The sequence below is a fragment of the Suricata suricatta genome, chromosome 7 (genome assembly GCF_006229205.1).
Source record: "Suricata suricatta isolate VVHF042 chromosome 7, meerkat_22Aug2017_6uvM2_HiC, whole genome shotgun sequence".
Taxonomy (NCBI): Eukaryota; Metazoa; Chordata; class Mammalia; order Carnivora; family Herpestidae; genus Suricata; species Suricata suricatta.
In genome coordinates this window covers 12544948-12556357 of record NC_043706.1, presented here as the reverse complement: position 1 = coordinate 12556357, position 11410 = coordinate 12544948, and the positions used below count along the sequence as shown (strand labels likewise).

Here is an 11410-nt window from a genome sequence, read left to right as displayed (position 1 = left end):
CTTTAATTTACTGTCTAGAAATGTTCTGAACATATTACAGTAGACAAAGTCGAATTATCGGTCCAGCTTACCCAGTGGTGAGCCGCAGAAAAGTATAGTTCACACCTCTTAGATGCTACAGATTCTACATACCTTCTTAAGAATCCTGCAGATCTTTCCTTCTCCTTCCAGATTTCAGATGTTTTTATAAAACCTTTCCATTGTAAAATGGGCCCCTTAAGCTTGAGTATGGACATTTTGCTTGTAAATCCCAAGAGTTTATTATTAGATTTACGTCATGGTTCTCACACTATCCACTCTACTTGTGTTACTCACTTCTCAAAGTTTAGGAATGAGAAGTCATGTGGGAGAGGTGTCAGGACTGAGACACTGGTCCCCCATGTGCCCATCACAGGCTCCCTTGTTCAACCACAAAGATGGCAGCCACGTCACAGGTCGTGGTCCATGTCCCACTGGTAGTTTGCCAGGGAGTGATGGCCCCGTGTTCCAGAACGAAGGGAGAGTGTTCACCATCTCGGCACGGTGACATTACAGTTAGATTTCCGAGCTAGCCTCAGATGCTCACAGACCGCTATTAACCATGGTCTGCCACAAGCATATGGGGAAAGCCAGGCTGGAGCAGATCACAAGGGAAGACTCAATGGCATATTTTCCCACAACACTGCTACAGTAGCATAGCTTAGAGAGGGTGAGAGGCAAGGCTTTCATCCGCTATTTCATTCTGGAAGGAAGATCATTTGGGGGGAAATCTGAAAAACCTTGTGAGGACAGAAGGCAACACTGCTTTCAAGTCATAAGTAATGAGCCGTTTGGTGGGAAGGAAGTTGATTCTGTCATTCATTCTGACAGGGCTTCAGAGAAAAGGAGAAGGCTGAGGCTGGGCGGGTGGGGGGACTTGCTGGGGAGGCGGAGAGAGAGGACAGAAGGGTGAAGCCAGCCAGGCAAATGAGAATGAGAAATTGCAATTATGGACCTTATGGAGAAGCTGCTGGTAAGCCACCCTGGCCAAAGGAAAATGTGGATTGGACCCATTTGGGAGGGAAACAGACAGGCCTTCTGGAAGCAGATGGATGACAAATCTCTGGGCGGAGGCTGTGTTGTTCATGTGTGAAGTGGTCTTCGCCAAAGAGTAAAAGTGCCAAGCCGTGTATGTAAGCAGGAGCCACCTGGCCTTCGTGTGGTGGTGGAGTGGTGTGTGTGTGTGTGTGTGTGTGTGTGTGTGTGTGTGTGTGTGTGTGTGTGTAGGATGGCCAGACTTTGGCAACAAAACCTCTAGCTGAAAACTCCAGACCATTAAACTAAGTGGGTCTTCATTTGTGTACCTACCCCCCCTTCTCTCTCTCTCTCTCTCTCCCCTTTACATTGTTTTTAATGTTTATTTATTTTTGAGAGAGAGAGAGAGAGAATGAATCAGGGAAGGGCAGAGAAAGAGGGAGACACAGAATCCGAAGCAGGCTCCAGGCTCTGAGCTGCTGTCAGCACAGAGCCTGACACAGGGCTCAAACTCACGAACTGTGAGATCATGACCTGAGCCGAAGTTGGACGCTCAACTGACTGAGCCATCCAGGCTCCCCTCTTTCTCCTTTTTTCTTTCTGGCTTCCCTCTCCCTCCATCCTGCACTCTCCTCTTGCTTTAACTCTCCTCTGCTTCTGCGTGTATCTTGTCTCATGAAACCATAACATTAAGAAAAAAACCCAATAGTAAAAAATCCAATTCAAGGCAGTATTCCAATTGAGTAGAAATAATCTGCCTGCAAAGGACAGAGTCAGAACCAGCCCCTCTACATCTTCACCTGAAGCCCCCTCCCTGCCCCCAGAGTCTATTTTCATGGACTGGGTTTCGGGGGGGGCGGGGAAGGAAGAACCCGGGTGGGGATTTTGGTAGAAGTGGATGGTCCAGGTCCAGAGGTGGCCTCTGATGGGCGCCATGCTGTCTCCAGGGCAGATAAGATAGACGTTCCTCAACAGCATTTCTCCCCCTCGGTGCTACTGACATTTTGTACTGGCTAATTCTGCTGTGGGCGGGGAGGGGGGGTGCCCTATGCATGATGGATGTCGTGGGGGGTGAACTCAGAATGACTGAGTAAACTTTATGGGGGGTGAACTGGTTCCAAGGGGAAAGCTACTTTCCTGTTTCTTGCATGAAGGTTAAACAGAAACACACACACACACACACACACACACACACACACACAAGCACTCAAAAACACAGTCTCACACGTCTGATATTATTACAAAGGCTCTAAGCAAAGGTTGCCTTTTTTTCATACTGTCTTCTACCTGATCTGCTGTGAATGCATCTAAAGCATGAGCCAGAGCATTGAGGGCTCCAGTTTTCAAGTGACCTTAACTGCCTCCAGTATTTAGGGCATTTGGCCCCAGAAGCTTGGATGGAAACATTTAGGCAGGATACAACTCCCGTTCTTTCATTCAGCTTCTGCAAAATAATGTTGCATACATATGCATGCCTTATAATCGGGCTCTGCTAACTGTCTGCACCCGAAAGAGAAAGCAGACGCATGGAGACGATTGAAAATGTATTCCACAGGGCTCTGAGGTTGTTTTGAAAGACTCTTGATTCCTCACAGATTTTCAGTGACTAGAGGGATGAGGCTGTAGGAGTGGAGGTTTGCGGCGCTCTGAATTATTTAGCTGACTCAAATGAACAGATTTCACGTTGCTCAATGTACCTGATACTGACATTGCTGTTGATGGATCGGGTCTTTTCTATGTGTAATGTACAGTGAGAGCACGCGGGTGTAAACAAGACACAGCCCGTATCCGCCCCTCCCCAATATGCTCTTAAATGCTTACACACCGTTGTAAGAGCTGGGCTTCCATTCAAGCCCACCACAAGCTCGTGAGGTAGCTATTCTTCAGCCACATTTGCAAGGGAGGAAACTCGATGGAGAAGGGAAGTATGTAGCCCAATTAGAGTGCTAGTGGCTGGCAGAGGGCGGACTTGAACTCAGGCAGCGAACTGGCATGCTGGGCTGCCCGTTTCTGCTCTGACAGTTCCACAGCTAACTACCCTGTCAGGCAGGCAGGGCTAAGTGTTATAAATAGCAAAGAAGTATATAAAAAATAAACGGGAATCTGGTAACGCAAAGGAGGGACAGGCTGGCTTTGCGGTTAGACAGGATTGTGGCGCAGACAGGTGGGGGGGGGTTGAACTATGACGGCGGGTGGGGGACTCGACGGGCTGGGTCGGAATGAAGGGGAACAGGGATGTGAATGTGTAGGGAATGCTGGCATCACGATGGGAGTTAGGTGTGGCTGGAACACGGGGTGCCGATGGGGAGCAGAGGGAAGGAAGGCTGGGGAGGCTGACAGACATCATCTTGCTTACCAGTCACTGCACCTGCTTCCTCCTCACCATGTGCGGAGAGCTAAGGGCACCTGCGGAGCTGTGGGTATGGGGGCCTCTCTCCCTAAGAGCCCTAGATGTAAACTCCGCCCTATTACCTTTTCCCCATAAAGAGACATCTCATCTTGTAAATTCCTTTTTCTTGACTGGACAGACCCCACGCCTCTCACTGGCACTGCCCAACACGCAAAGAATGTTGACAGCAGGTGCTCAAGAGATGCTGTGAGCCCTTTTAGCAGAAAAAAATAACAGCGTCAGAATTTCTCTTAGGACAGGACCCGAGTTTGACAGTTTTAGTCCCATGTGATCCATGTAAGAACCACAAGCAGGTGTTACCATCTCCCCTGGACAGATGGAGAAACAGAGGCAGGGGCAGCTAAGTGCATCCTTTCCCAAGATCACCCAGTAAGACAGAGTACCAAGGGAAGCCCACACCTAGGTCTTCGATTCCTACTGGAGGCTAACTGTAGACGGATCGGGGGTAAGGGGGATATCTGCCCACCCCGACAGTTCCAAATGTGAGCCACCAAATCCCCTGCGCTTCGCATTTCATCTTCCAGGTCACAGCAACTATTGGAATTAAGCTATAGAGTTAGTTCAACATCAATCAAAAAGGAGAGAGAAGGAAGAAAGGAAGGAAGCAAGCTAGGAAGCAAGGAAGGAAGGAAAGAAGGGAGGGAAGAAGGGGCGGAAGGAGGGAGGCGGAGGGAGAAAGGGAAGAAGGAAAGAGGGGAGGAAGGAAGGAAGGAAAGAACAAAACAGGAAAAGGCCTTGAGTTATTGAGAGCCCAGCCCATGGTCCGTGAAGCTGACAGTTATTATGCGTAATTAACACAAAGCAAGGTTCTGTATACACACTATCTCCAGACATGTTTTTGAAACAAGGGCTTTGCCTTTTACCACCAAATAATTTGTCTTGTTGTATGTTGTTACTTACACAGATGTTCCACAATTTTTTGCATATGGCTCAGCCAAAGAAAGCTTTTTCCTCTTCCATTTTTGGGAAAGATGCAATTGCTTGTGTGAGGGAGAGGAGAATGTCTAGTTTTTACATAATTTCTATGGCAATGATGGGTTGGGGGTGGGTAGGGTGTGTGTTGTGTGTGCGTGTGTGTGTGCATATGCACATGTGTGTTGTGGGGTGTGTGTGTGTAGTAGCAAGATTCTCCACCCAAACCTGCAATTGCATTTTATCGGACACTCTTGACTAAGCCATTCATACAGGATTGGGGGGTACTGTGCACATCCAAGGTTAATGGCATTTGCTGGGATAACACAGTCTCAAAAGCCTCTCTAAAAAGGGCCTGGATATTTACAGAAGAAAAAAGAGGCGGGAGAGATGTGACTACATGGGAGAATTTTTCTCTTTCTTGGCAGCCTTCACAACGGAACACATCCGAGCCGCCCATGTTTCCGTGCCGGCCCTCTGCGCCGTCCGGTATGCACATATACGGTATCAGAGGACAGCTCTGCCTGGCGCTTTCTCGGGAAGGAGGGTCTGCGGATGTGGTTTATTTTCAGGGGGTGGTGGGGGGTGCAGATATCAGAGGGGGGTGAGATGAAATCCAAGGATCCTGGGGTTTCCACAATAGAGAAACCCAACAAGCTGAAGGGGGGGGGGCGAGGGGCAGATTTAAAAGAAATATACATTTTCTCTTTTACTGCAATACCACCAATTGAGAGAACATTCTACTGGGGGGGATGTCTGCCAACGACTTCTAATTCAGTTTGTTCCACACATTTTATTTTTAAACCCAAGTGCAGATTTTATTCCTGGAATGTTATAGAATTGGTGTGGGCAGAAATGGGCAAATTTACTTCAGAGGTGTTTTATAACAACTTGGAAAAGACCCTCTAAGATCCTCCAAGTACATTTCAGGGGCGAATTTCATTTCCTCTCTCTTCTTCAGAAAGCTACTCTGATTTTTTTTAAAGTTGCATTTTACAAAGGAAAACATGGTGATGATTTTGAAAGTGTTTCCAGATAATGGTACTATTAGGTATTTACTATAAGCGATGCACTTTGAAGACGGTTTGCATACTGTCTCTCGTTTAATCTCACAGCTACCTCATTATACCTCTTTATGGGTGAGAAACCCAGGGAGGCAGGGATGCCCGAGCTGAGTTCAAATCCTGGTCCTGACAATACCCAAATCCTTCTTAGCCCTATGCAAGTGTGTTTCCATATATCAATGTCTGACACCATGTACTATTAATCAGGCTATTTTTCCTACAGGATAGTGGCAAAAGGAGACTCCCTAGCCTGCTTTTCTGATGAGAGACCGTGATGCAGTCTAAGGAGTCCTGGGCAGGAGTTTTGGGGTGGGTGTGATGGTATCAGGAGAGTGGCAGAGTTGGTGAGTGAGTGAGTGTATGTGTGTGTGTGTGTGTGTGTGTGTGTGTGTACATACAACATATACTTTGAAATGCCATAGCATCAGTGCCAAAAATTGCTCGTCCTACCTTGGCAACATTAAAGACCGATAGGATGTCCCTCCCAACACCCCCTCCCACCCCCAGCCTCCAAAAGTATTTACTTCAAAAATCGATTTCCTCTGTCACTATTTATCGTCACATTTTGCTCAGTGGTTCTGAGAAACCACATGGAAAATCACAATGTTACACTTGTTAAATTGACCCTGCAGGGCTCTACCACGAGTCCATGCATCATCCCAAGAGGTAAAAAGGCAAGTCTGCCAGGCTCATGCTGAGAATATCATCATGAAACCAACAAGGATATGCAAATCTGTCTGTTCTATAGCTCATTTGCATAGTTTTTCATTGGTTTTGTAGAACCTCTATACTAAATGTCAATTTCCTTTTCTTTCCTAAAGCTTATTAGCTGTGTGTGATGTTTACAGCTTGAAGACCAAACAGAGTTAATAGGTAAAACATTTAAACGATATAATTAAAAAGCATGTGAGGAAGAGAAGAAAAAAGAGGCTCTGATGTAGATCAAACGCACAGATATACTTGTGCTGTTAAAATATGCTTTCCAAGTTTGGAAGATGCAGAAGCTTCATGCATGTCTGTGCGTGCATAAGCACCACCACAAAATTTGCTTAACCTATTTTTTTCTGCAACGATCTAGAAAAAGCCGAGAGATGTGCTTACAAACTACTAAGGGCTTGAACCTAGTTGCTGAGTACACATTTTACTCACAACGGAATCTGAATGGAAGTCTGCCAACGTCTGGGCCGACATTCAAACCTTCTGGGTTTCCATGTATTCCAATCTCTCAAAAATAATGTTTTAAAACTCTCTGGATATTTTCTGAGGTGCTACAGAGCTAAGTCCTCACCTCTCGGTTCAGAGTAACATACAACAATCACATTCCGCTCTGAAGATGTGCAAGGGCCTTTCGCTATGCAGCATCCAGCTTCATCCACAGCATCGATACAACAAACAGGTGGTGGGTTTGGAGCCCAATGATTTTCCTCTGTGCATCAGATTTGGGGACTGGGTGAAAAAGGCAGGTCTGGAGAGATCTTGGACACATCTATAAAGATTGATAGAATAATTACCTACACGGGAGGCAAAGTCTTATTTTATTTTTTGGATTTCATGTGGCAGCTGAATGCTGTACCTACTGTCATTAGTCATTAGTTCATAATCGCTCTGCCAAAAGGTAATTGGTAATCCGCACCTTTAGAATGCTTCTTCATCTGCGACTTTAATACAATTAGCGGATACACCAAGTTTTGCAAGGACTGTAGGGGAAACAGCTCTGCAATATCAAATTAAATTTTATATTTGGCTTTAAGGAAGCAAAGGAAAACCAAATGTTCTTAGGAGATCTTAGAGGTGGTAACTACTATGACCTGTGGCTACACACAGAGAGGGACGTTTTTCCAGGTTAAGCATCTTATGGCCACACGGAGCCCAAGTAAGGCTGACATAAAACACCCTTGTCAGGTTTTAGCACCTTTGGGGCCACAGATGCATTTATGTCTTGATGGAATTCGGGTGTGCAGCTCCTTATTGTCCAACATGACCCATCCTGTTTCAAGTTCTTTCTTCTGTCTAATGTGATGGGCAGCAGGATGAAACAGGCTGCATTTGACAGCATGAAAGAGAAGGAAAATAAGAATGGCTCTCAAAGTAAAAGCAGAAACGGGGATGCTGCAGCCACAGTCTGTAGCCCTAGGTCTTGACAGCTCTCTGAGGAATCATTTCCAAAGCTCAGGCAAGCCACAGACGGGCTCCATGCCTCTGTTTCCTCATCTGGGAAGCAAGAGTCACCACACATCCTCTAACCTCAGAGAATTTTTGTGACATTGAGAGGCTTATGCAAAGTGCCATGAACACGATGCCAAACTATTATCTCATAATTCAATGTGCCCAAGTCAGATGGAAACAAGTGAAACCCTAAATTAATTTGATACCATATGCTGCGGGCTGCGTTTTCCAAAAGCCTTCGAAAACTGGCATTTATAATATTTGTGGGTTCATCCTTTTCCGTGCGCAGAAACATGTGCACACATCAAAACAGACCCGGGTAAATCTTAATTATCCCATGGAGGGTTATCCAAGATTCTTACTGTTTCTCCCTTTTCCTGTTGCCCATTTTTTAGATTCTCTGGCAATTCCTCCATGATTAAGGAAAAGCATGCAAATCAATCAATCTCTTTCCTTATTCACTGTAATTTCAATTATCTGTGTTGCCTCAGCCTCTATTGGCACGGATAAGCGAGGACATGGGATTTGTACTCACAGTTGGATGTAAACATTTGTCTGCATTGTCAGGAAATGAAGTAGTGGCATAAATTAACTTAATCTCTCTTCATCTTTTTTTAACGTTTATTTATTTTTGAGAGAGAGAGAGAGAGACAGAGCATGAGCAGGGGAGGGGCAGAGAGAGAGGGAGACACAGAAACCAAAGCAGAAGGCTCCAGGCTCCGAGCTGTCAGCACAGAGCCTGATGTGGGGCTGGAACCCATGAACCATGAGATCATGACCTGAGCAGAAATCTAGAACTTAACCAACTGAGCCACCCAGGCGCCCCTCTCTTCACCTTCTTAAAACTTTGCTTACTGAATGGATATTTTTCTAAGATTTCTTTTTTTAATCTCTTTCTTTAAAGTTTATTTATTTTGAGGGAGAAAGAGAGAGAGCAAGTGCACAAGCAGGGGAGGGGCAGAGAGAGGAGAGACAAAAATCCCAAGCAGGCTCTGTGCCATGAGCACAAAGCCTGATGTGGGGCTCTCAACTCATGAACCGTGGGATTATAACCTGAGCAGAGACCAAGAGTCAGACACTCAGCCCACTGGGCCACCCAGGTACCACAAAGATTTGTTTCTTTCATAGTTTTGTCTCTATGTATCTGCCTTTTACAATAGAGAATAAGAAACAAATTTTAACCCTTCTTTGATGACTCAGCGCTAGAAATAACCATCTATTTATTATAGGGCTGTCCTATACAGCACACTTTTCTATCTGCTTTTGAATATTCTTCTCATTTCATCTCAGCCTTATTTTTTTAAATTTAGTTTTGAGAGACAGAGAAAGCAGGGGAAGGTCAGAAAGAGAGGGAGATACAGAATCCGAAGACAGGCTCCAGGCTCTGAGCTAGCTGTCAGCACAGAGCCCAATGTGGGGCTCGAACCCACAAACTGTGAGATCATGACCTGAGCCGAAGTCGGATGCTTAACCGATTGAGCCACCCAGGCGCCCCTCAACCTTATTTTTTCAGCCAACAAATCAAATATATGTGGACTGTCTCCTCTATGTCTGGCACTAAGCTGCCAGGAGGTACAGATCGAATGAGGAAAACAAGCATGAGAGCTCATAGAGCTTATATTCTAGCTGGGGAGAAAAGATATAAATGACATAATCACACAAAAGAATAAGCTCATGTGTGAAAAGAGCTCTCAAAGAAAAGTACGGGGTGATGGGGAATGGTTGGAAGTAGGATAAGGTCAATGAAGTGGACTCTCCTAGAGAGAAGGCGGGAGCACTGGTAGGGTGGGTGTGGGGATGGGGAGAAGTGGGTAGATTCGAAAGATGTTTAAGACATGGGATCAGTAGGACTTGGTGACAGAGGTAGAGGAAGATAGAGAAGAACACTTCAAGGATGGCTTTTAGTCATCTATCCTGGGACACTAGATGATGCCTGTGGCTGAGATGGAGAACAGGCCAAAGAAAAGATTTGGTGGGAGGGAGCGGGTTATAACTTTCGCCCTGAACACGTTCAGTAAAGGTGCCTTTGTGATATCTAAAGAGAGCTAACTGCTAGGTAGGCAGCTGGGTAGAGAGTTCCAAGGTTGTGGAGACATCTGGCCTGAAGGTGCAGGAGTCTGTGTCCATCAGGGAGCTGGGAGTTGGGATGAGATCATCTGGGGTGAAAACATGACCGGAGGAGAGAAGGGGACCAAGGACTGAGCCGTGAGGAGTGCTGACGTGGGGGTGTGGAGAGCATGCAGAGGAGGAACTCTGAAAACTGCATCAGGAAGAACGGACCAGAAGGGTAGGATGGACATCAGAAGAGAATGGTGTTAAGGAAGCCACGGTAAGAGGGTGTTGTAAAAGGAGGCAGTGAGCATCCCTGGCAAGGCTGTTGAGAGATCGCATCAGAAGAGGGTGGTAAAAGCACAAGTAGATCCAAGGACATGGAAATCATGGACGACCTCCAGAGGACACAGGAGTGTGGACTGCAGTGGATGAGGGCCAAGCCGGAGCCAGTGGATGAGCATGTGTGGGCTGTCTTCTAACGGGGCCATAGAGTGTAACAGATGAGGGCACAGGCTCTGCACATGGCACTGTAAGGCTGTTCTGGCTTCTCCTATTTAGCGATGAGATTGAAGGCAAATACTGAATTTCTCTAGAGCTCCACTTTCTCATTTGTACCAGAAGAGAAATAACGCCTACCTATTGGCTTGTTGGGAGACTTAATAAGTATGAATCACTTAGCACGGTGCCTGACAAATAGTAGTTGCTCAAGAAATGCTAGTCTTTTTATTCTTGTCGATGCTTGCTCAACCAATTTACTCATTGTGGATCTATGTGTCAGGCGCTGTATTAGACTCCAGGACAGAATGGTCAACAACAAAAACAATGATCTATCCTCATGGAAATAAACACACAAGTTTCACAATGAAATATTTTCCATTATATGGTGATCATGCTAAGGAGATCGATAAACAGAAAAGAGCTAAGGCAGGGGTCTGGAATACAATTTTTAGAAGTGTCTCAAGAGCCCTTTCATAGAGGGGCCCCTGGGAGGCTCAGTCGGTTAAGGATCCGATTTTAGCTCAGGTCATGATCTCACCTTTCATGAGTTTGAGCCCTGCATTGGGCTCTGTGTTGACAGCTCTGAGCCTGGAGCCTGCTTTGGATTCTGTGTCTCCCTCTCTCTCTCTCCTCCCTCCCCCACTCGCACTCTGTCTCCCTCTCTCTCAAACATAAATTTTAAAAAATATTAAAAAACAAAGATAGGCTCCATAGAGACAATGACATTAAAGAAAAAGCCTTGAGAAAATGAAAGAAGCAATGTGGTGACCTAAGGAAGAGCATTTCAGGTTGAAGGAACTAAAAGCACAAATGGCCTGGGGCAGGCCCCTGCCTGACAGGGTAAAGAAAGAGCATCCAGGTGGGGGCTGGTGTGGCTGGGACTGGGGCAAGCTACGTTGTGGGGGGAGGGGAGCGAGCAGGAAATGGAGTCAGAGGCGGGGCAGGCCGGACTGTGATGCGCTCTTCCGGCCAAGATAAGCTCTCTGGTTCTCATTCTGAATGAACTGCCAGGCCCCTGGCAGGTTTCGATCAGAGGAATGACCATATCTGAACTCTGTTTTAACACGTCCATTCTGGAGGCTGTGTTGATGATATACTTTATGGCAGCAAAGGTGGTGGTAGAGAGGCCAGTTAGGAGGCTATGAGAATATTCCAGGCCAGAGGTGATGGTGGAGGGGAGCAGGGGCATTGTGTAGGAGACAGAGGAGTCAAAACAGAGTCAAAGCCTTTGGCCAGAGCCAATGGGAGGAGGGAGCTGCCATTTCCAGATGTGGGAAGGGCGGGCGGGGCAGGTGAGGGAGAAGGTCAAGAGCTC

At 46.3% G+C, this 11410-nt stretch overlaps 1 long non-coding RNA gene across 1 annotated transcript in view; it reads right to left on the bottom strand.

Moving 5' to 3' along the window:
* Window positions 1-6293: 6293 nt before the first annotated feature.
* The window catches only part of LOC115296871, a 233322-nt gene continuing 228205 nt past the window's right edge, over window positions 6294-11410 (bottom strand). The window contains exon 6 of the long non-coding RNA XR_003911105.1: window positions 6294-6865. This is a non-coding gene — a long non-coding RNA (uncharacterized LOC115296871). The remainder of the gene's footprint in view (window positions 6866-11410) is intronic.